This window comes from Apis florea, unplaced genomic scaffold, assembly GCF_048593485.1.
Source record: "Apis florea isolate Af1SG1 unplaced genomic scaffold, ASM4859348v1 contig_3203_pilon, whole genome shotgun sequence".
NCBI lineage: Eukaryota > Metazoa > Arthropoda > Insecta > Hymenoptera > Apidae > Apis > Apis florea.
In genome coordinates, this window is record NW_028256723.1 from 2,693,242 (window position 1) to 2,714,351 (window position 21,110).

Consider the following 21,110-nt stretch of genomic DNA (forward strand, 5'->3'; position numbering starts at 1 on the left):
GCCCTCAAATTTTAATAATAATATTATATTTAATTATTTACATTAATTTTAACAATTTTCATATCCTACATCTCATTTGATTCCGCAATTAATCTAATTAATACAATATTAAAATTACTTATCTAAAATCAAAACTAGATATTACTTTAATAAATAATTTCAACAATTCAATAATTTTATCACACGAATATCTATCTTCAACTTTAGTTCACATAACCAAACCCTTTCGTATTAAAAATATTCTCTCTGTAATCACCCCTAATCTTTCGAAACATTATTCGCCCAGCTTATGGGACTATGGGATTTTCGTGTAGTCTCAAATCTACAAGACACCGTCTTGTCTTTCAACCATCATCCCCCTTCGACAATACGAGACTGTTGTTGTCTCGATGTCAACGAGGGTTGTTTCCTCGATGATTTTGTTCTCTTCCTTCACCACTCGTACTCAACGCGTGAATAAATGGCGTGTTTTGGATCTCCTTCGCGCCCTCTCTCTCTCTCTCTCTCTCTCTCTCTCTCTCGTTTTTCCGCTGCTCTTTCCACTTTGTCATCTTAACGCAGCCGTTAAGAGAGGGTGGATGCAACGAGGCCAGGCTTTATATCCGCGGCCAGATAAGAGCGTGGAGGATGCGAAGATTTACATGGACAGTGTGAAATGCAAGCATGCAAGAATGCGAGGATAGCTTGGGCAGGAATGCTTGGATTTTTCGCCACCCGGAAACAAGGGTCGCGCGCGGCTGTTCCGATGAGCTGCGTGCGGGGAAAAAGAAAGAAAGAGGGATGGAGATTTATCCACGTTAACGTCCCTTCCGCCGCCATGTTGGATCTGTTCTTTACGGCTTGTAACGTGCACCTTTGAACGTGATGCCAGGCCTTTCTTGCATTTGATAAAAGATCCCCCTTTACATTTTTGACTGGGATTTTTTTTTTTTTTCGTTTCTTGCGTTAAGATGAATTTTTTAATAATTAGATTGCGAATTTTGAGAATAAATCAGTTCCAATTTTTCAGTTCTAATTTTGATAAAGTTTAAAAATCCGTAGCAATAATAAGATAGACATAATTCGTAGAAATTAAAAAAGGAAAAAAAAATAAGTTAACTATGATTTTCAAGATTTTTTTCAATTTAACAAAAATATGGAAATATATTTTTAATTTAAGAAGAATTTTTGTATTATATGCATATTGAAAATTATATTATAATTGGATTTGCTTGGATTTTATATAAGTTTAGACTTACTTTAAGAATTAACAAGAATAATATAGCATATATATAATATTTCTCAAAATAAATCGTAACTGTCTCAAAGTTATTCATTATTCGTATAGATTTACTCATTGTTTCATTATTTTTTAATCATAAATCTTTAATTGATTGACATTGAGTGATCGACATTAAATTTTGAACAAACAATGAACGAAGCGCATACCAAACGATATTAATTTACAAGATAACTCTGTCAATGAACGAATTCTTATTGAAGGATGACTGAATATTATACGCTATTCAGAATTTTTATTTTTAAATCAATTTCTATTTATCCACATTTCGAACAAAAAGAAGTTAAAAACGAAATAAATACTTTCCAAGAAAGCCATATGGAAAAGATTAATTTACAGATATCACATGCTACACAATACGCTACATCGACATGCAATAATCCACTAAAGTTTCTTAAAAAGAAACAAAGTACAGATCGTAATCCGTATATTACGAACATTTTGCATCCGCCTCGTTATCAATAAAGCAACGGACATGCTAAAAGCGCAAACTAGGTCTTCGACCTAGATTCTTGGTGATTCACCGTGAAATACGAAACTTTTGCACACGATATCCTATGTCAGCATCAAAGGATATATGGATTCGATCGGGTAATCAGCAACGATTGGTACGATGAATCCGCAGTGCATAAATGTGTGCGCTCGTGTATTCGTCATTAGTATAGAGAGATTAGTTTTCTTTTTTTTTTCTAAATTTAACTTTATCGAACAACGAGGCATTTATATTTCTTGATTATTTCGTTTATTTTGATCTTGGAACGTGTGATTTATTTTTTATCTAATCTTCGAAGATTTAAAGATTTCGAAGAAGATATAATTAAATGAGAAAAATAAATCGAACGATTTGATTAAATTTCATCGAGAAACATAAATCGATAAAAAATTTCTGTTCGCAATTCTATTGTGTCTACTGAATTTTTAAAAATTTCATCGAGGATAAATAGATTAATAAGAAAAGAAAAAGAAATTCTGTTTAACATTTGTAATCTACTCTTCTCTATCCATAATGTTCATCGTTAGCCACAATTTCATTGATTACATAATACATAAATACCATTAATTACAGACCACTCCGTACATCATCGAAATCCGAATGATTTGCATCGATGCAAATGATAGGCAGCGATTACAATAATGCAAATAATATCTAGCGTTACTATTTTCTCCAGGCATACAGCGTAGGCGTCGTAACCCGTCACCTCATTGTTATTTGTAGATTAATTGCACTGCATGCGTATATCACGAACGTGTAATATTTGGTTAATTAAATCGAGGGTATAATTTCAATTCGAACGAGAAATACGTAATTAATAGAATGGAAAGAGTTTTATCGAAGATACAGATCGAAATCTATCCTTTTACAAGTAGCATCCCTCGATATTTTTATTTTAATTCGCCTGATATAGAGTTGATCGCAAAAATCTTGTAGAGCAATTTATTTTCTTAAAGGAAGACCCTTCAAATTTTTATCATTCTTTGTATACAATTTCCTATGAAATATTTTTTCCACAACAGTAGCTAACAAAAGCATTAAATATATTTCAATATTTTATAATTTAAAATTTGAGTTTCGTTATGAAATTACATTAAAAAAAAAATTGCTCCATATATTATCTATTATAATCTAAATACTAACAATATTAATATAACAAAAAAATTATTTTCAATTATTCATGCTCGAACAGATTCGAAATTCCATCTAACCTATCCTCTCAAATTCGAATGAACGAATGTGATCGAGTACGCAAGTAATCGAAAATGTTAATAATCACGTGGAAACCAGTCGTTGTTTGTTATTATTCCGTTTCGGTGAAATTCTCCAGACGAAACTTGTAGGAATTCTCCTTGTATATACGAGCGCCCTGTTATTAATTCCATTAAATTGACTCGGCCACACGTTTGCGCTCCGCTTAGATTATTTATGACGAGGACCAAGGGATGCCTTCGTATCAGTGGTCGGTAGGGAATCTCATTCGTGTCCGAAATTAGGAAAACAGTAGCTCTGTAATTTCCGGTCGTTGGCCAAACACCGGCTCGCACACACTCTTCGCGCGGTTTCAATTTCGCCCTCGTCTTATATAGCTCACGCGGTCTCGTATCATTTGCATACAATTAGCCTTATCCAAATTATTTTCGTGCGAACATTTCTCTAATTTTTGTTAGAGTCGCGTTTGCAACGAGAGGCAGTTTTTTTTTTTTGTAGTTTTCAAAACTGCCAACTTTAACATCCACGTAAAAAGATTATTTGTTGAGAGTTTGGTGGTAATTACACGTTCGAGATATTAATGATGATAAAAGGGATTTTGAGCTCGCTCCAGTTATTTATAATGCTTCTATTTACGAAGTATTTTTCCAATTTACTGGACGATAGATACAATAAATTTCGTTTCATTCATAGCCGATAATTGAATAATTATGCGTATAAATACATACGATAAATATATCGCGGAACGTAAATTCACGTCATACACTCCAGGGATTACGTTGCAAACTCCATTAATATTCTCGCAGCCGATATATCGTATTTATAATACATTTTTATTTCCATATCTCGAATACTTAAATACCCTTCGAACGCGGAATATTCGGGAGCAGAAAGGAATAAAAGGAAGATCTCGAACGATCCTCCTCCTCCTCCTCCTCCTCCTCGCGGAATCCCTTAACGACGTCGCGAGACACGAGGCAAAACATCGACGAAACTCTAACACTCGGAAATCGCGACCAATTATACCCGGTTTCGGAATTTACGGTTCGGAATGGCGGTGATAGAAGCGGGGAGGAGGTCACGCGGAGTTAAAACGCGTTCGGAAAATTAACAGCCCGTGGCCGGGTAGTTTATGCACGGGGAGAGGGCGAAATCGCATTCCGCCCGAAAGTAACATTATTCGAGGCGAATAATGCTTTCGTTTCCGAGAGAGAGAGAAACGTTACAAGCATAATGCACTGCATCATTTGCCCGGGATTCGACCCGTATTTAGCGGTTGCCCTCCCGGCACACATCGGGTTTCCGATTTTTCATTTCCAACTCCCGCACGGCTTTTAACGTTTAAAAAACGTCACTCGATTATTCCCGAATGAACGGTGGATCGCCAATGAATCCAGCCCCGCGATTCGAGCGAGGCCCCTACCTCGGGGCCCTCCGACCTAACCTATAAAAATTTTTTCCATAAAAATACACGCGTGTTAATACACGGGTCGCTTGTTTCCCAGATTTCGCGTCGTTCACCCGCGTATGGAACAAGCGTTTCGACGAGGGCGCCGCTAATTTAATCGCACCTTAACTCTTTCCCGGAATCGACGCGTCACTCGCAGCTGTGCGCAATTTACGTTTAAAAGTAAGGAATTACGCCACTCCCCGGACGAAGGTATAATTAATCCTTGGGATAGAGGGAAAGCAAGCGTCTTAAAGATTCCTCCCACCCGTGTCGTTGGAATGCGGCCGTTTTCGTTACGAGGATGTTGAAACGTTAAAAGCTCGCCGAATAAGTCTAAAGCGTCTCTCCGTTTCTGTGAAACCGTCTCGTGCCTGCGACTTCTTCATTAAGGCGCAACCTCTAATCTTGCGGCAACGTGGCTGGAAACTCGCCACTCTATTTCCAGGGACGACGATATTCTCGAGGTAGCCACGAGGTGGCAATTACCACGTGTTGGGCGATCCGATGGTGGCGCCGCCACCGAGTTAACCAACCCGGGACGAAATACTTCTGAAGTTAGGTTGGATTGCCGGCCAGCTTTCTGGCTGTAGTTACACTATAGGTGAAGCTGTATTACGGAAGGGACTGTCTGGGCGAATTCTCGAAATACCTGCCAGCTGCCACGGTCGAACGTCAAAGCGAGCTTCCTGTCCCTGCTTCCTTCTCTCCTCCGGCTACCACTGTCTATTCCAGAGAGTGACCCATTCTCTCTCTCTCTCTCTCTCCCTTTGGCCTCACTATATTGCGTCCTGTGTGTGCTAATTAAAATCGTGATACGAAAATGTAGCGTGAAGATGCTAAAAGATAGAAAATTTTTGACACTAGTCTTTATCTTCGAGGAAATTGATTGATGTTATCAAGTTATAATTTTTAATTCTATATATCTGTATATCTTTTATTTTTTTTTTTATTTATCAGATCTTTCTAATTCTCTGTGATTTGTGTATTAACGTTTTTATTATATTATCGAGAATAGAGATTTTATCCTAAAATTCGTTTAATGTCGAATAAATTAAAGATTTGCATCTGTTTGTTATTTGATATACAAACAATTACAATTTGATTCGTATAATTAATATCATAACAATCCATTTAATATAATATTTGGATAAATAATTTGATACTTAATTTGATATGAAATATCGATTATTAGGCGAGTTCAAATGGAGAGAAGAATTCTTAGAATAAATTTTTTCGAATTTTCCACACAGATTTGGAGAAATTATAAAGAGATATTACGGATGGATCCGATTATAATTCTAGGAATTCGAATTAATAACGTTTAACTCTTTATATATACATAAAAATCGATTTAATTTTCATCGAGTTTCATTTTATTCAAAATGGAATTGTGATAATTTTTTCACTTGATTTTAAACTTTATGCATTTTTACATATAATTGTACTATATCTTGGAAAATCGTTTAAAATCATTTTAAATCTGAAAAACATTTTATAATGTTATAAAACTAGCTGCTCGATACACAGAATTTCGTCATAGGTTTGCTTAGGTGAAGGAAGTTTAACGAGCGATCACGGATCCAGGAAACGTAATCCAGGTGGATGTCACGATCCAAACTCTACTCCGCGCTTGTTGATGTCGTTTATAGAAAAGATTCCAGGTGGCCGCGGTTGTGAATGCGAACAACGGAAGAACTGGAGTGAATGATGAAATTGCCGGTTACTCGGTTGCTTTGAGCCATATGACAGGGTGAATGTTTGGGATAACTCAATAGGACCGGTGATTGGCCCAAGTAAATAGTAAACATCTGTTCGAGGTGAGACACGACGAGGGAAAGATTCGATTAAATCACGCTATACATTGAAGATCGAGATGGAAATACTTTATTCGATATTGTAATGTAACAATGGCCTAATTTCTTAGATTATTGTGAAAAGAAAAAAGAAGCAAAAAGAAAGAAACAAAGAAGAATGATCCGTTATTAGTTGAATCTCTGGAGAAGTTACACTGATTTAGAATTTCTCCTAAAAAGGAGACCTATTTTAAAGTACTTACGAAACTCTGACCAGTGCACGCTTAATAACATATATCACGGTGACGGTGAAAAAGTTTCCGGGGAAACAAAGTTTTGTAGGATATGTGAGAGGAGTTTCTGTGTTTTCGTGCATTCGAATCGTGTCTAAATCAAACGAGTTATGATAGTTTATCTTTTATTTTGTGTCGTAGTACTTCAAATATTAATCTGCAGTCCTTTTTCTTTTTCTTTTTTTTTTTTGTAGACTCTGTCTACAAAATTTTATTTAGAAACTGTAATTTTTTTTTTAATCAAATATTGAACGCGTTTAATCGTACAATTAAATTCAATCTTTCTTCATTTTTGTTTCCGATTTAGAAAATCTCTGAACTTTAAATTAAATAAACTCTGAGAATGGATGATGCGATACATTCGTCGACCTGATTCTCCCAAATAAAATTACACGAACAAAGGTAAGGGAGAATTTCGAGTGGCATGGTCACGTTAGCAGAAAAGTGTCGATGAATTTGATATTCGAATCGCGTTTGTACGATTGGCAGTTCGGCAGCATAATTTAACCTCGTTAGTATTGGCCGTCGAGTGCTTGAACATTGTCGTCACTGTTGCACTCGACGTTAAATTCGTCAACCTAATTGAAAGCGGTTTACACTCGCGTATTGGCCCGTCGTGCAGGTTTTTTTGAACGATTTTCTCGTCAACTTTCTTCGCAGATTCTATTTTTTCTTTTCTTTTTTTTTTTTTTTTTTTGAACCAAAGAGAAGAATAGATTCCATTGTCGCATTCGATCAATCGCATAGTCTTTTGGTTCATTTCTTTCTAAATTCTCTTTTATACTTTTCTTCCTCGTCATTTTATCTTGATTCTTATACTTTTCTTTGCATTTTTTCCACAGCTTTCTTTATATTTCTCTTTTAACTTTTAACGGTTAATCCCTCCTTTTTTTTTGCATTGTTGTTTTATTCATCCTCTATTTGTCTTGGATCTCGAATATTTTTGCTATTTTATCTTTTCATTCTTGCTTTTTCTTTTTTTTTTTTTTTTTGTTACTTCGCTGTATTACGTTCTTCCCTTCTTTTCGTTTTTTCCTCTTTCTTCCATCTCGGGCTTTCCCTTCCTCATTTTCTTCTGTTCTGATACGCTTTTGTCTCGGGATAAAAAAAAAAAAAAAGAAAGAAAAATTTGTTTGCTGCGAATATTAACTTTGCACGCAGATATACTTAAGCTTTCCAAAAGAAGAGTCTACGAGGGACAAAAGCTGCGTTGAAAGTTCCAATACTTTTAATATATTTTAAATACAAAAAGAAAAGAAGAAAGAAGAATATTCCACAGTTTCGTGAATTCTTTAAAAAAAAAAAAAAATTTCTCAATGTACCAAAACCAAAAACTTTTGCCCCCTTCCCTTCCTTTCTTCTTTCCTCTTATATATTTCTTCTATCGTCATTTTTCTTCCCCACACATTGATCTTATCGGAACAAACGAAATACAGTTTCACGAAAAACGTTGTTCGAGGGTATCGCTTTAAATTGTTCGATCAGGGTCGACGCGTCGACGTTTTCCAGCCGAGGAATTTTTCCTGCTGCTCGATTTCCTTGTCCTAACTTGTCTCATTTCTTTCATATCCTTCACCCTCGATTTCAAACGAGCCGTGATTAAAGATTATCCAGTTTGAACGGGGGCGCACCGAACTTTCCTCCACTCGTTCCTTTCCCAGAATTAACTAGCTAAGCTTAATAGATAGATAAGATTCCCTGTTGTGAACACTCAAGTTTCGTTTGCCATTTGCTTTAAACCGGGTGACGAATCTCTCGGCTCTTTAGACTCGTGTCGATGTTTTATATCCACTTTTCTTCTTTCTTTCGAATTAAAATGCGTTGTCTTCAGAAATTTGAACAAGAATAATTTTCCAGTGGCGTTGATTTTAAAATTGAAGGATAATGTTTTGTACAATTTGTGGATAATTGAACGACAAAGATTGAAATTTTGTAAATAAATTCTTCGATTTCATTCTTAAGTTTCGAGATGTGTAAAGTATTTTTGTTACACTTTATACAAATATATCTAAATTCTTTTGCATACACGATAACCGGACTTCTTCAATCATATACGAGTCACGACTTGAATTTTATCTTTTCTAATTAGAAAGTAAAATACTTGTAAAAATATCATAAATTCATATAAGAATTATACCCTCTCTCTGTTATTGCGTGTACAATTTTATTTTAAATAATAAATTTACTATTATCCGTTTTTCTATTACTTCAATTATACTTAATGTTCGTACACGTGAAAAGACAAAAGAACAACATAATGAATTACCACATGGATAATGCATGCTATATTTAACATGCTTATTTTTAAGAGCATCGCACAGATTGCTTTCCAATCATGCTTTCCAAGCAATGAAATTATTCCCAACAAAAATGTCTAGGCCATCAATCGAATTATTATCAGATTATTAACAATGCTTGTACAAACTGAACTTTGACCCGAGTAATTAAAAATATGCGAGGACGGATCGCAATTAACGCGATTGTCTATCGCGCCGACCATCATGAATAATTAATTCGTCCATTATTACAGCTCGAGAAGTTATCAATTTCGTTCGAATTTTCCAGCTGCCAAAAATTCCAGCTACAGAATATTTCTCGAGTATCTAGACGACGACCGAATTCCTTCACCTGTCACCAAACTAACTTTTGCCTCTCGCCCTTTGATTATTCACGAAGAAAATTCACTGCCAAGTCTGTCGAGGGATACTTTACAGGAGGTGTTCATTATTCAACCGCGAATTTTCCTTGTAATTGTAGTAAGCAACCGTGTTATTCCGATACTCTTCCTTTCTCGCTCCAATCTTCGTTCAAATTAATTCTATATGGGATTAAAATTTTGCCTTTTGCATAACTTACAATTGCTTTTTTACGATGTTTTGTACGATAGATCACGTTTAATTAATAAAAACGTAAAATTAAATTCGTTTAAATATGTTCCATCCACTTACGAATTCTTTTTTTTTTTTTTTTTACTTCAATTTAGCAATTTGATTTAGCCAAATTAGATAAATCCATTAAACGTTCAAGATATTGGGGAAAGTTGAAAAAAGGGTTTCGATTTTAGAATCGATCACGATTAAAAGGAAAAAGATTTTTTATACACGATACTTTTCTTTTTCCTTAATAATAAATAACATTCTTTTTATAACACATCATATTCATTGAATTCATATGTTAGCTAAGACCAGCTATAAAACCGATACATTCGATCCTAATTATCGAATACTTTTACCTCCTCAATTATCTCCCATCGTGTTTCAAAGACACACGTTCTCCTCTTACTCTTCTTCGTACAGCACAGGATTTCGAACAATTCGTCAAAGTTGCTCGACAGATATAATTTCCGAACGATACTCGCACGAGAAATCCTCGTTGAAACTCGACGTTGTAAGTTTCTCGTCTCGAAAAGGAATATTTTACATAGGGGAGGAACATAAACCGGCCACCGTGGTGCACGTTCAACATTACGCGTTGTTCCACAACACGTAGACTTTTGTTCCATAACAATATAAACCGGGATACCTGTAATATCCGTCACATCCGGATTACAGATCCGCAACATTATCCGGATAACGGGCGCATCCAACGCTTGTCTGACGGCGGATTACGAATGTACACCTATCCAATCCTCCCCCATTACATTGATATTATAATTCCTGGATGTTCGAATGTCTCAGGTATACCATCCTCGTCGCATCCTCAACAGTGACGCACCGTGGCCTTTGCGCGATGAAATTATCGCGAATCTCGTTCCTCCTCCTCCTCTTCCAGGCAGAAGCCATTTTCTGCTGGTAACTCTGATATTGTAATATTGAATTTTGATAGGTCGATGCTGTTCAATTTCGTTGATAAAACCCCGGCCAGGATATTTTATATATACGGGGGTTTCATGAATACGTTATTCCTGATTTTTGAATACCATTTTCGGGCGTTGTGCGGAAACTTTCGAATTTTTCTTTTTTTTTTTTGATAAAAAAGGGATATGGTTTAATTTATGGAATGAAAATATTGTTTGTTGCAAGGATTATTTTCTACGGATTGAAGTTATAATTTCTTTTTTTTTTTTTTTTTTTTTCATTTTTCAAGAATACTTCTGTTTTATATTTATATTTATGCAAAAAGAAATAAAAGTTTTTATGAATACTTTTACAACTAGGAGAAAACTTTCTAGGTTTTAATAAGAAAGTAATAGGTTGTGATGTAATATATTTAATTTTTTTATGCATGTTATCGATATACACTTTATTAATTTCTGGCTATAATTGTAATTTTCTTTGCCATTTTACGGTACTTGATTTCAAGCGGGTATTAAAATTTTAAGTCGAATGCCATAACGTATACTTCAGGATCAAGGGGGGGGGGAAGCATTTTGCATTAATTTATGATATACTATGAGATTTCGTGCTGTGGTTGATAATCATCGTGAAGGATGTTATTAATTTTAAAAATTACCGCGATATTTATACACAACACAATATAAGCTGGAGCATAAAAATAATTTCTTCTTGAAATTGATGTTTTCGCTATTTGAAAAACCATTATTTCAAATAATTATAATATTCACTTTCAAATTTTAAGATATATTATTACGTGATTGTAAATTTTTTCTCAATTTTATTCTAAAATAAATATAATAGTTTTACAAAATATAAAATTTAAATGATAAAAATAATAAAATAATAAAATTCAATCAAGTTTCCTTCCAAATTCCATCAATAAATCTTTCAAATATATTTTTCTCGCCACTCGTTATAATTATTCATAGATATTCAATTCTATAATTTCACACAATTCGACGAATACTATTTTTCTACTGTGAAAAATATCTCTTCATCTGTTGATTCAGATAAAAATGCCTCTCGAAGATATCTTTCCTCGCATCTTAAATCAACCACCATATTCGAATTAATGTCTGCAAATCACGCAACTTTCGTTATTCTTCGAACGAAACCGAAAATCCTTTCGTTCAAAAGTTAACAAATCCACGTCGAATTATAGTCCAAACTCTCGGGTGCTTGGTAAAAAATTCATTGCACCAAGATGGTCACGACATCGTCGTGATCGCAAAATCACGTGACATTATTCCCAGAGAGACGAAGAGTAACGTCTACTTGCATGAGAAATGGCGGTCCAAAAGCGTGACATTCTTCTTTCCATTAACCCCTCTAAGGCCCTTGGGTCATTTTGATCCGATCGTGTTCTTCTTTCGTTGAAAAATTTCCCAACTTCGAGAAAAGTTTAAAAAAAAACTCTCTCTCTTTCTCTCTTTCTCTCTCTCTTTTTTTTAATTTACGCGAATTTTAATTTTAAGAGAATTTTTACAACAATAGAAAACTTTCAAAAAAAAAATTGTTACATTTTAAAATGTTTATGAAAGAATTTGCCCCATTCTTTCGTAGAAGAATTATTTTTAATTCATCATCTTGGTAAGTAAGAAATTTTAGAAACTTGCAATTAATTTGTTAAAAATTGTCGAACGATAATATTCGTTCGTTCACCTTCCTAATCTTTCTTACGTGAAACTTGAAACTTCTTCCATCGTTTCTCTCTTCGAACGATAATCAACAGAGGAAATTTGTTTCGCGTTTATTTTACACGAACCATTATGATTTTAGGTCACGGTACAACGAGTTTCGATTTGAGTTTAATCATCTATGCATTTGGTAACCCATTATGCGAGAACAATACGCGCACGTGAATTCGCTTTCGTATTTGCTTTTTGAGTGATATTCGATGCGAGTTCTCCGAACCTGTTCATCGATCAAGCTGCTCGTCGATCGCTTGTGTATCGTTCGAATTGAATCCATAGATTGAGAAAGTTAAATGGGACTGAGGGTGGAATTGGCACATGCGTGTTTTTATTTAAGGTGGAGAATACACATTTATCATGCATTTATATCAGGCATTGTTTCCTCTTGTTAAAAGGTTTTTTGAACAAATTTTTTTTTCTATTCTTGTCACGTTCTTTCAATCAATTTTTCAAACTTCCAAAAGTTGTCAAGTAATTCAATATTTCAGTTTATTTCATAATATCATCCTTATTATTTGGTATTAGAATTTTATTTATTCTAACCAAACAAGAGATCAACAAATTAATTAATTAATCGAAACTCGTATAACAGATACTCAATATCTATTTCTCGCTCAAATAATAGGATAATTTATATTCACAGATAAGTGGATCCAATCGACAGAAGTTTATTTAATCGATCCCTAATTATAATATCACTTTAATAAGTGAAATTCGAATAAGTAGATAGCTCTACTTCAGATCGAATTGAATTCGAGTTTTATTTTATTAAATTATTATTTCTTTAAACTATGTCTGATTTTCAAAATTATTCACAAATTACTTTATCTGATTATTACTTCGTTTTTGACAACCTACTTCGATATTTTTTTCTTTTTTTTTTTTTTTTTTTAATATTTTTCAAATCCAATTCTCAACCAACTGCGTCATCATATTTATTTTTATTTCAATTCTTATTTTAGAACTACTCGTAATTCAAGCTCCACATTGATTATCTTAATCGATGGAAGCTGCCACTCGTGCTAAACTCGATTAACTCTAAATCCTAAATCCTAAGTGTGCTGGTACTTGTGGTTAAATAATGTTATACAAGGAACACTTGTTGGTGCTTATCCTCAACCAGTTGCACAGCATTAAATTAGATCGTTAGAATAATAACATTCTTCTCTTATACGCAACGTACAATAACAACAACGACATAATTTTGTTTATTGTAATTTAACAAGATACGATAAAATTTGAATAAAATTCAACCTAATAACATTTTCTTTCATTTTCTTTTACTTCAAAAATAGCTGCAGCTATTCACCTCCCTTATTAATCCGAGATTTTCTATTTCTAACAAGTTTCTCATAAAATTTTCATTCAATTTCAGAAAAATAGACGTCAATGCAACATCGAAATATTCCTTCTTAACTCCAACAAGATTAAAAAAAATCAACAGAAATAGACACATTATACAAGGTACCTTCTTCAAATATCTTCTTCTTCGTATCTTATTGATATATTCGTTCAATTTCGTGGCATCAACAATGAGAGATATCGTTAATCTGTTTTTCGATATGTATATTCAGACACTGCGCCATCCTTTGCGCCTCTCGGTGTCGCGAGCTAAGATTTGATATTTTTCTCCTCCCCGTTTCTTCTTGATGCTTCACTTCTCTGGATTTCTTGAAAAATCTTCCATATCTTTCTTCCCCCCTTATTTTCCAATTGGAAATGAAAACACATTGACATCTTTGTCGAAAACGAATTTTCTCTCCATCGGTAAAAAAAGCCAAATGAAAAAAATATCTTCATTTACAAATCGACACAAATTTACAGCGTCAAGAAAATAATATTTAAAAAAACCATCGCACGAATCTTAATTGCAGCGTAATCAATGTTTAAAAATCGATTCCTTCGAAAAATGAATTAGAATCCGAAACAATCATCAGCTACGAATTCCTACGCTGTTAAAAGTTGAGCCGATGACGCCTATTTTCGAGCACGTCTTCGCGAAAACCGGCACAAAGGGAGATCGTGATCTGCTTTAAAGTCTGCTGAATTCGATGCTTATGAATTCACGATACATATTCCGAGGGGAGCCGGCTGAAAGAGCGAGAGGACGGAATGCGAAAGGAAGAGAGAGAGAGAGACATAGAGGAGCAAGTTCGTAAGCTTTAATCGTTAGGGCCAGGGTATTACTACGCGATTCTCGAGTACTGCACTTCCAGCGAAAGCAGCGTAATCCCGATTTCATACTGTTGCATGTTTAACCTGCGTGCAGTGTTTAACGATGCCATCGATCGAGATAACATAGTCTGTTAACGAAGAACGATCGTGTCGCGAGGGTAAAATGCAAACGATGCGTGTTTGAATAGGGACGAAGGACTCGATGCTCGATTATACGCAATCGTCGCGATTTTCGACACTTGGCGATTTCACTTGGTCCACCATTGTTTAACCATTTGGTTTGACACAGGGGAAAAGGATGGTGTTTGATCCTTTAGTCAAGGGACTCGTAGAATTTTGGATGAGATGTATATGTATATCGTCACGTGTCGATCGATGCGTTTAGCGTTTTTTATTTTTTAAAGATAAAGATTTTTAAAGATCTTGGATAGAGATTTTTTTGTAATTCGTTTCTTTTAAAGCAATTGTAAGAATGTAAGGAATTGAAATTGAAGGCTCGTAGGAAAAAGAATTCCTTGTTTGTAAGATTCGATTATAAGTTTATGATTTGATTATACGATTGAAGAATTTTCTATTTTTCTGGATGGAAAGCGAAAATCGATGAAGAGAAAATCGAGTTAAATGAATGATGAAATTTTAAAAATTATACATACGATAAATTCTTTGAATTTTGGAATTGGTAATTTTTGGAAATTTGGAATCGTGAAAGCATGCATAATTGATGTGAGGATTATATTGAAAAATGATACGAAGGTTTATAGATTCATTTATTCTTCTTATAAATTCTAATATAATGCACCGAGAATAATCATTGATAAAATAATAACAATCGAAAAGTGAAAAATGGAAGTTATTTGATACAATGGGACGTCGATTATTCGAATATCTTATTATCCTTGTATCGATCGTATTACCCGAACAATAGTTCGCATCAAGGATAAGCCATTATGTCGACAATGTGCCGGAATATCGTTAATTTGCTACTTTGAATTTTTTAGAGCGAAGAATAAAAGAAAATAATTCGGGCAAAAAAATATGTGATTGAACAATGAACAAAAATGTGAAGAAACGATTGAAACGTACGTATTTGTCATTCAATTACTCGATTTTGAAGATAATAATTCAATCCAGTGCATTAACATTAGATATACCTTTAATATCTTCCATTGAGTCGATGATATCGAAATATATACGCATAAATATTATTCGAAGATTAAGGGATTAAATTTTTGTTTAAAATTTGCTTCCGATTGAATGTATAATTTAATTTATATTCCTTCACGAAAGTTATTTAAAAGATATAATAAGAATGATATCTATCTTTTCGTGTAAAATATGAAAGAAAAATCGAAAATTAATTATCAGCTATCGTACTTGATCACGCTTTCGTGTAAATCATTTTTATCGGGTCTCTAAACAGATTTGTATTTTTTTCTTTTGAGGATATATATATATATATATATCTTAAAACCTTCGAAACGAAATATGTCACTCTTCATCGATATTCCACGTCAAACTCACGCGAAAGAATAATTTTCCTCTGGCTCCAACTGTCAATGGAGATACACTCTTCCAAACAAGGTTACTTGTTTCACTTATGTGACTCAATCTGTGCGTTCCTTCCCGTAAAATGGATACCGTTTATCAAACGTAACCATCGCACCTCTAACATTCGTCGCGATGGAATCTCGTTTCATCGAATTAGATAACAAAGTTATCTTAAAGACGTTGTTCTCGCAAAGATTTTGACACAGAGTTTTGCGAATTGATTTCTAGAATAAGCCTCGAATGTGACCTAAATTGATCAGTTTCGACAAACGATTTTTTCAATTTTACGACACGAACATTCCCATTGTTCTTCCTCGTAAATCTTTGTAAATCATTTTCCCGAGATAAGTGGTATCGATCGAAGAAACGATAGTGGTCTCAAATTTTCAAAAAAAATTCATTAAAATTCTCGCAAAGTGTAGTTCAATTCAAACATATAAATAAATTTAAATTTCTCTTCGAGCAAATGAGTAATCGAATCATCGATTTAAAAAACATTATCATAATCAGAAGCCGAAATTAATTGGACGGTAAAATTCGCCGGATTATTTTGTCCAGTGTTTGACTTCTTTTCAACAGAAATGAGCACTTTGGCTCTCGCATGATTCGACATGGTTGAAAAGAGATAAAAAAAAAAAAAAAATCGGATCGAAAATCGGATCAAACGAAATCCGTGAAAAAAGGGACGATTGAAAATGGAGTTTCGAAACGCGAAATTAAATAGGAGGCTAAGTGTAATCGGGTCGACCGGTTAATGCTCGCGACCCTTTCCAAGCTTTGGATGGAAGCGGGTTTTCGGGCGCGGATAATCGGCGCGCTAATCTGGCGGTAAGCCAGACGCGATATTCCAGTTGTAACCACACCTCGCCATGCGCCATCAACTCCACCTAATCAAGACTTGGTTGGTTAAGGCCAAACCAACAACAATCCGTCAAAGCCGAATCTATAAATCTCTGTAATTTTATGCTCGATCTTATCCTCTCTCTCTCTCTTTCTCTCTATCTTCGTATTTTTCTTGACCGTGTGCCACGTTTCATGATTTATGGATACCCTTGGGAAACGAGATGCTGCTGCTCCAGAATTCATATTTCAGACGTCGAGTGACGTCATCGATGTCGCCGAAGATGAATATTCGGTTTCGAAGGAAAAACGAGGCTACGAGTGTTTGTAATACTTGGGATTTTTCAACGGGGAAAATGAGCGTACGGAGTTTTGGGCGGGAAATTGTGTTAAATTATGGATCGATGTGTTTGATCGATCGCTTAGTGTTCCTCGCGGGGAAAAGTTTCCCTGTTACTTCGAAACTCGCGTGGGAAATCTAATACTCGCGGTCCTTGATAGAATTTACAATGCAAAAGGATATATGCAACGCATATTTTTTGTCTCCCTCTTTAATAAAGAGCGATCGTCGGAATATCAATTTCGTTGGATCAAGTTGGATGGTCATTTTGAAAATAAACGTTTAAAATAATGTCTAGAATTCTTGGTTTCGACGATTTTAAAATAAAATAAAATAAAGCCTCGTAACGATGTCTTTGATATTATTCATTGTGAATTCCTAATGAAATTGATGGATTTTCTCTCTCTCTCTCTGTCTCTCTCTCTCTCTTTAGAAGTTTATTTTTGATTGATTCACGTATGCGCGAAAGATTAAGAAATCGTTTGATTTACGATCGTTAGAAGACAAAAGGGTATTCCGTTTTATTTATTTCAGCCAGCCGAACGAGAGGACGATTTTCGTAAAATTAACGAGCGAAGCGAAACAACATTTTTCTCTGGGCTACAAATTTTGATAGACACAGGATTTTTCTCGCGACGAAGGCATCCTTTCGCGAGCACGATTTACGAGGTCGCAACCGGATGTAATGTACTCTAAAAAAAAAAAAAAAAAGCCGTGGCTTCACTACTCTCGCTATCTCACAGTCTCATGAAAACTGCAAGTGAAATAAACTTGGGACTCTTATCCCTTTAATCACGTACTCTTCGTAAAATAGAACATTTTATCCCTTTCGAGGGAAGAAAAACCATAAATATTCTCAAGATATTATCGATACCATGATTTGTAAAGTCAAGTTAAAAGTCGCATGATAAATGTAACGTTTCAAGAAGAATTTTAATTTTAATGCTATTTCCAGTTTGATCAAATTTATATCGCGTTTGATATATCGGTGAAGGGAATAATAGACCGACATCTTACAATATCTATCGAAAAATTATATCTATTTAAGACTTTAATTCAATTACAAAATATATTTTTATTTATCAGTAGTAAAAATGATATTGACGATATATTCGATAATTCAAACATTAATTCCATCTAAATATCTAAATATGAATCCAATATATATATATATATAATTTAAAAATAAATTATATCGAAAAGTTGCAGAGTCCGTCAAAATTCTCCAACTCTCCAGAAGAACTCAATCCTCTTCGACAAAATTTTTCACTCGATTTAAGCAAAATTTCTCTGCGCATGTAAAACTTGATATTAGAATTAAAACGACAACTTTGATCAATTCTCGATGGAAAATTTTTTAAATTTGCACGGTCAATCGGAAGAACCCTCGGTAAAATTCGATTCCTCTCGAACGAAATCCTTCGATCGACCAAGCAAGATCTCTCCGCGTGTACAACGTATACAATCGAGCGTGGAAAAAATGAAACTTGGACGGAACGAATTGAAAATTTTTGAATTTGAACGGTCCATCGGATTCGATCCTTCTTTTTCGAGCAAAATTCCTCGATCCACAATCACGACGAGCGACCTCTGACCCCCTTTTTCGTGGATCGCCCGGCATTCTCGCATCGGCAAGCGGCCATATTCCCTTCACGTATCCAACAGGTTCCAGACTTTTTCCCCGGCCCGAGTTCCACGGATTCGTGGAACGCCATCCGCGAAAATTCCGGTGGCAAGTTTTTATTGTGCTGTATTACGCTCCGCCAATTTTTAACTTTAACCCCTCCTGGCTTCGAGCTTCGAGTTGCAATATTTTTTAACATTAATCGATCGAAGTAAATCGTTGATAACGATCTCGAGAAGCTATAATCTGCTAATCTCGTTTCCCTTGATGAAATTGCGCATTTAAAACATTGGAGATTTATTTATTTATTTTTGTACCGTATGCGAGAGGATATATATGCATATATGCATGTAAATGTATAGAGTTATGAATATTTTTATATTTTTTATATTTACATTTTTGCAGACAACATTTCGTACGAAACGAATTCGTTGAAACAAGTGTTAAATATTTCATCTTTTAACGAAGAGAAGGCGAATCAATGCAAAAAATAATGTTCTTTTTTGAAGAATCATTCAACTATTCTTTTCTCTTGTTAAACTTTCGATCGATAAGTGAATAACTAATTTCGAACTAATCATTCATTTGCCAATCGAAAGTTGAACGGATCCATCGAACTGATCTCTCTTGATTTACTTATCTCGCTTTATTTTTCATTCCTCACTTCGATTTCCTTCGAACAAAAGAAAACCTATGCAAACGTTCATTATTGACCAATTTGACTCAGAAAACTGAACGCAAGGGAATGAGAAAGAACGGTCCGATTTGTCCCGTGGCTGCATCGACATCGTTACACGAAACACTCCTCACTCGAGGAGGAGGAGGATCGCGCATCGATGCACGAGGCATTGTTACGGAGAGCGCATCGTTACACCCTACATACACATCGTGTTCTCCAACGAGAACCTCGTTGGATTTGTCGAAGCGTGCCTTCTTTTTTTTTTCAAACTTATCTCCTTTCGCCGCTTCGAAATCGGTCTTTGCGCTTTTTCGCGTCCCTTATTTCCGGATAATTCGAATTCCTTTTCGAAAAATCTCACCGTCTTCTGCCGTCTTCTGATATAATTGTGTGAATAGGAAATGAAAGCGCGAGTCGTATCCCTGCTCGAGAGAAATTCGTTGAGAAATTCTAGGTAAAAGTTCAGAGAATTGTTTATATTTCCGTTTAATGGAAAATATTCAACGGTCCTCGAACGTTTAACAGGGGACATTAATTCGAATTATTTTAAAGATACTTCGTCGAGCGAGGAATTTGGAAACATCGTTGTTTTAATTTTCCTTTTTCTTTTTTCTGTTTTTTTTTTTTTCTTTTCACTAAAAGTGATTCCTAGGAATACAATTATACGATGGAAGTTGTAATTCCATCTTATTGTTAGCGAATACCTTGGATTCCCCGTTAGAACGAAAAATAACAATGTAAAAATGTAGAAAACAATGTATATTTTGTTTCTCCAGTGAGACTACCGTCCGAAACCAAGAATGTGAATTCTTTTCGAAATATGATATTACATTACGACGACAAAAATGAAGTTTTTACAAGAAGAAAACTTATCATTATGCAAAATCATTTCATCATTTTAAAAATTTTGTTGCATCATTGAAATTTGACGACGCACGATTTCACTCGATCATCCCGAATTAATTCTGAAAATAATTTCTCCCTCCTTTCTCATTAAAGATTCATTCGCGCACGATATAAAAATATCGGAAAATTTTCATAAAAATACCGATATCGGTGAATGAAAAACACATCGATGTGTTTTTACGCAGTACGACGTGCTTCGCAATTTCGATGCAGGATACATATCATCTCATCCCCTTTCCTTTCTTTTTTTTCCTTCTTTCCTTTTTTTTGCCGCGTGGATACCGTGTATATCAAATTTCGAGCAGAGGAGGAAGCGTATTCGCGCGCGAGACGAAATACACTCGGCTTAACTCTCGTTGGCATCCGTACTTGCCGAGTTATTCGACGCTGTACCAGTAACGGAAATTGCTAACGACGGTCGTAAGGATAATCAAAACCGTGCACGCCGGTTATATCATCATCAAGAGCATGTACTCTCGCCACGAGATCATAGTCGATCGATCTTAAAGGGATCCTTGCGATATAAAGTGATACACACGCGTCAGCGGTAATTAACATCGGAAGAAAATCGTCGCTGATCACACGATTTAGTTCTTTTCTGCGCGTTCGATCAGAGGTTTGAAGAATTGAATTTTAAATTAGGAAAATTTTTAACGCGAAAAGAATTTTTTTTTTTCAATTTTTGACTCGAGAAGGGACATGAGAAGGGTGAATTCACGACTTTTGAATGGTGTCATCACTTCACACACGTGAGACATGTCCGATTAATTAAAGGAATTAGGCGGGTATTTATGGGAGTCGATCTTTTCGAAATAATCACTCGAGTAATTTTCATTATTTATAGTTAGAAATAGTTGGGTGAGATGTAAATTAGACGATAAAATTGGACGGATGTTGCAAAACGTTTCCAAATATTTGAACCGAGAGAAATTAAAATATCATTTTATT

The 21,110-nt window shown here is 34.9% G+C and overlaps 1 long non-coding RNA gene across 1 annotated transcript in view; it reads left to right on the forward strand.

Annotated features, from left to right (window-relative positions):
• Positions 1-17,890, forward strand: part of LOC147657143 (uncharacterized) — a 183,629-nt gene extending 165,739 nt beyond the window's left edge. The window contains exon 5 of the long non-coding RNA XR_015292835.1: positions 17,488-17,890. This is a non-coding gene — a long non-coding RNA (uncharacterized LOC147657143). The remainder of the gene's footprint in view (positions 1-17,487) is intronic.
• The last annotated feature ends 3,220 nt before the right edge of the window (positions 17,891-21,110 follow it).